The following is a 3,949-nucleotide window of genomic DNA, read 5'->3' as shown; positions in this document are numbered from 1 at the left end:
GCTTTGGATCAAAAAATTTCCATGTTATTGTTCATGGTTTATGCATATCGCCATTTTGTTCTATTTTTCATGGTTAGTTTTGTTTGTAGTTTAATCATGGGAATCAAAAAGGTCATTCATATCAGAATAATCAGCATTGCAATATATATATACATTTATCTGTACCTGGATGAATATCATCTTTCTAATAGGTTATAAGCCCCAAGTCCTGGAGAGAGACTCACAAATTCACTTCATTTCCCTGATTTCGCATTTAGGTCTCTGCATTAGCTATAAATGTGTAAAACCACATGGAGGTAGTTCCTATTTACTACATAGCTGAGGAGGCACACGGCTCTTTTTTTCTTTCACCATATGGCTGAAGTAACTCACACACAAGCAATTTGTTCTGATTCAGCTGTTTCAGCAGGAAGGATTTGCAGAAGCAGGATTGGGAAATACACAGGATTCTCTTTCACTTCTGTGACAAGAGTTGTATTTTTAATTAGCCCCTGTTTGTCTTCTGAGGGCAGCTTGTAAAAGTTCAATTCTGTATCTCAGGTTAGCATCCCACTTGATAAGGCCATTTTCTGTGTGTATTTAGAGACGAGTTCCGAAAGTGTTTTCAGGTTTTTAGAAAAATCAGTTCCTTGGCAAATTCTGTTGAAGAAAAGTAAGAGGTTTGGATTTTCTTTTCTCCCAGTAGACGTGACTTACGTGAAGCTTATTGAAGATATAGGGAGCTTGGGGTGTTGGTGAATATGCTACTTCGCTGAGCTCTTAAGAGAAGCAGCTGTTGGGAAGATCTTATACAATATGTGTATATTATTTTAAATACCTGAAGGCCCAAAGTTTGTATATTGATTGGGAAGGAATAAAAAACTAGGTCAACTAATAATGGACAGGAAAAACTTGTAGATTAATGTATTCCCTGTTGCTTGGTTACACAACAGTATCATTAAAATCAAAGCAATCGGGTTTACTAAAATCTGATAAGTAAAAAGAAAAAAACTTAAAAGTTCCATTTGAAATAAATATTAGTTGATTAAAAAAATAGCATGTAAGTATATGCATTGGCTAAAAATCATAACCAACATAAGAGAAAAAGCATAGAACATAAACTAGCCTGATTAATTTGCAACAATGCTCTGAGATTTTAAAATAACATCAGCTGAATGAACGTGGTGTTGCACATGTTTAGGAAGAGGGAACACAGCATCCATAGGACTTGTAAAATGCTTTGAGTTTGTAATGTCACATAATATGTGGGATATATTTGGTGATGCCTTAAAAATCCAGCTCTAATACCACATCTTGTCAGCAGTGCTACAGTTAAGAGCCTGTGAGAGAACGTCCCTTTAATGTCATTGGCCCTTCAGCTTTCAGTTTAATATTTAAGCTGTTTCTAATTGTGTTCAGCTAAAACTTGGAATACAGTTTATGGGCTTGGATGCAATTTTTATTTCAGTAAAAAAAAGAGGGGGAGAAAACAGGCAAAATTTTAATCTGTTCTGTTCCCAGAGTTATTAAGTGGTAAACGAGGTGAAAGTTTTCAATATTTCACTTCTCCCAAATTTGTCCACGTGTTGATTTCTCACCCTAAACACAATGTAATGCAGTGTAATATAGTACATACACATGCATACATAGCCAAGAACTAATCAAAACACTCAACTTTGAACCTTCTGCAACAGACTTGAAGAAAACCAAATTAGGATCTTGTTCATGGGGGGAGGTGTGTGTGTTAATGACCAGAAAAGGAGCTCTGCGCACGTTTCAGGAAATTGCATTAGCCTTCATCAACACCAGAAAACTAAAGTGCAAAGTCGCTCTCGGAACCAAACCCTAATGTGGGTTTTAGGAAAGCTCCTCAGCTGTTGTCAGTGGATATGCCCCGTCCTGCGTTTCACACATTCCTGATCCCCCAAGGCACCCAAAGAGACAACGGGATTACAGGGAAAAAACTTGGGAGAACCTTTCAGTTTGCGATTGTTTTAGCTGTAGCTGGGCCCACGGGGTTGGTTGGTGGTTGAGGAAGAGGAGAGAAATGCTCCCTCCTGCCCGGTCCCCTCCCACGGCTGTAATGGTTGGCGGAAACGCATCTTCTGCCATCTACAGACCGTCTTTTGCTTAGGAGGAGCTGCTGCTTGAAAGATCCCTGTCGGAGAACAGCCATCCAGTTTATCTTGAGGCCAGAAAGTGAGGCCATGGAGAGGAGCTCAGCAGAAAAGGAGACTTCATTAGCACAGTCCAGACAACACTAGTCATTCAGCAAATCTTTTAAGGCAGGAAAACTGGCATCCTTGGCTTCCTGGAGTTTGCCTAGGCTTCAGGCATCTGCCTAGCTCACACCAGAGATCCTGGAACAGCAAATGAAAAGCTATTCTGGAATATCAAGTGTATGGGGCTGTGGAGGCACAGCCTGTCATCAAGGAGTGTGGTCGGTTGGTCATAAGGGGGAGGAGGAAGGCGCAGGCATCGCCCTGCTAGACGTCTGTGCTGATTTTGCTGATTGCAAGAATGCCTTTGGGGCATTTAATAAAAAATGATTAAGGAAGAGACAGGGCTGAGGCTATATTACTTGTCCATTAACCAGCTACACATGAGAACAGACATTTCTCCCCCTGGAGCAATATAGCAATGGACATACAGTTTTTGCATGGGTGCTCTGCTCTTTGTGTTGGCTAAGAGAATTGCACCTTAAAGATACAGCACAGCTTTTAACATTTTTATGTCTTTATTATAGTTTGTTTGGGTTTTGGTGCAAATTGCTGTGTTGTAACAGAATTCTGTATTATGTCTACTTTAATGCTGATGTAATTTAGCATGCGTCAAGTTATTGCAGGGAATACCAACTTGGTGTATAATACTTGCTTGCTTGCTTACTTGACTGTTGCTAAATTTCAGGCTAAGACTTTCAGTACTTTACAATGAACTTATAACGTGTTTTACTGAAATGCACAGTCTACAGTAGTAACTGTGAGAGCCAATTTAGTTCTGGCCTGAGCAAGTACAGCACATCCACTGAGATGAAGCTGATCCCTCCTAGGCTAAGGGTAACACAATATAATATAAATTCTTTCAGCAAGTGATTGGCAAGTTGATTTATGGCAATTTCTGAGGGAGCTGTTCTAGCTTTAGGTATAATTTAAGTAGGTAGGCACGTGGTGAAGTTTTTCAAGACCATGCCTGATGTTCCCCAGGGGAACTTTCAAAGTCTCAGGTGGCGATGGGGCACTTCACTCCTGTTGACTCTGAACTTTAATCAGTTCCTATATTTGCCAGCTGTAACTTTAAAGTTCTCCCCTCCAATTTCCCAGAGGCACGAGCAACCAAATGTTCCCAGTGAACTTAGCTGGGAGCTACAGAGAGCCACGAAAATCAGTCTAGGTAGTTAGATGCCTTGATGAGAACTCAGAAACGTGCTCTTGCCAATTAGGACTTGTCCTTCAGGGGTGTTCACCCGATGATTACTTTCTCTCTCCTGGAGCACATCCGTAGTCATGGGGAGGGAGCGAGTTAACCAAAACCCATCAGGTTTTCTTGCAGAAATGTGGTTTACAAGCGATACTTTTAACATAGTTTACCTAAAGACTGTTACTAATGACAACTGTTGTCATCAGCTGTGCGTGACCACATTGACTATTTCATGACAGAAGGAAAACTGCTCAATAAATGACACGTTCTGTTTTGTAAAGAAGAAGGAAAGGAGGAAGAGAAAAGAGACCGTTAAAGACCTGCACGTCCCCGACGATAATGCTATACATCACCCCAAAATCATCTGCAGGTGCGCATGAGTCTCGCTGCTCCTTCTAGCCCAATTTTTGTATGCAAGGTCATCCTCCTGGTGCTACCTTAGAAACTGGCCTTATTCTATAGAGGACATTGAATGATAACACTGCGAGTCAGCTGACTGCTGTGTCACAGAGCTGCTGCTTTCTACATTATCGCAACTGCCAGAGCTCTTACT

The sequence above is a fragment of the Balearica regulorum genome, chromosome 2 (assembly GCF_011004875.1).
Source record: "Balearica regulorum gibbericeps isolate bBalReg1 chromosome 2, bBalReg1.pri, whole genome shotgun sequence".
NCBI lineage: Eukaryota > Metazoa > Chordata > Aves > Gruiformes > Gruidae > Balearica > Balearica regulorum.
The sequence above is the reverse complement of the archived record's forward strand: the minus strand, read 5'-3'. Positions refer to the sequence as shown.